The sequence below is a fragment of the Mus pahari genome, chromosome 21 (assembly GCF_900095145.1).
Source record: "Mus pahari chromosome 21, PAHARI_EIJ_v1.1, whole genome shotgun sequence".
Lineage (NCBI taxonomy): Eukaryota > Metazoa > Chordata > Mammalia > Rodentia > Muridae > Mus > Mus pahari.
Genome location: NC_034610.1, coordinates 4777752 through 4779289, shown reverse-complemented (window position 1 = coordinate 4779289; position 1538 = coordinate 4777752).

The window sequence follows — 1538 nt, the reverse complement described above, 5'->3', positions numbered from 1 at the left end:
TCCTGGAACTCACTTTGTAGACCAGGCTGGCCTCAAACTCAGAAATCCGCCTGCCTCTGCCTCCCGAGTGCTGGGATTAAAGGCATGCGCCACCACGCCCGGTGACGGTAGCTTTTAGAAATCAAAACTTCTTCATTTGAAGGTAACTCAGTCTCTGTTTCTTTCCTTTATACTGAAGGTTTCTTGAGTGAGTCCTGCTCAGGAAAAACTCTTCTTGAGGGTGATAAAGATAATTTCCCACTTTGTGTTCAAGATGTCTTATTTTATCATTCACCTTCGGGCTCCAACTACCTAGGAAGACTTTCTTTGTATAACGTGAGGAAGGGGTTGTGTTTTCTTTTCTCTGTGTGGTCATCAGCTGGCTTGGCACTGTTTACTTATTTTTATTTTTTTACTGACTCTTCTCAATCTCTCTAAAGTGGTGCTCAACCTGTGGGTCTCAGCCCCGTTGAGGATCACATGACCATTTTACAAGGGTCACATGTCAGACATCCTGCATATAACATATTTACATTATAATTCCTAACAGTAGCAAAATTACAGTTATGAATAGTAACAAAAATAATTTTATAGTTGGGGGATTGCCCAACTATAAAACATGAGGAACTGTATTAAAGGGTCACAACATCAGGAAGGTTGAGAACCTTGGCTGTAGTGCCGTGTGTACGATAAATCAAAGTCAGTACTTGATTTGTATTTTTCATTCTGTATGATGATAATAATATAGCTAAGACTATATTAATGTATTATGTATTATGTTTCAAATATGATGTAATTTAGTATTAATATTAATATAGTGGTGTATATTATATAATCATAATTATCATGGAATTAGTCCAGCTCTGTAGCTTGAGCCAGCCCTCATTCTGCAATCCAGGTTCATCTTAAACACAACAGTCCTCCTTCCTCAGCCTGCTAAATGCCAGGGTCACCGGAGCTCTTTAACACACACCCATCTCTGTTGGAGTCGGAAGCAGGTGGAATGCCCACCTAGTTCCTGATTGTGCTTGGCTCTTCACACTTCCACAGAAGTGTTAGAATTAGCCAGTGGATTTCATAATTTTTTTTAAATGTAATGCTTGAAAACTATTGCCCAGTTTCATGAAGATTCATATCTTTATATAAATATTTGAATATGTGTTATTCTGTTATATTTCCCCACGTATGCACGTGTTGTTTAATTTTTCTTAGTGGTATTTTTCTGTTTTCTTCTTAGCAATCAGACACCCCTTTTAGTGGATTCATCCTTTGCCCCAGAGGCTTCGATGCTATTGTAAATATTTTTGTATTATATTTCATTTTCCTGACTGTTTATTAGTACATATTTTTCTTGTTCAAGACTATATTGACGGGCTGGAGAGATGGCTCAGTGGTTAAGAGCACTGACTGCTCTTACGAAGGTCCTGAGTTCAAATCCCAGAAACCACATGGTGGCTTACAACCATCCGTAATGAGATCTGATGCCCTCTTCTGGTGTGTCTGAAGACAGCTACAGTGTACTTACATATAACAATAAATAAATCTTTAAAAAATAAAAA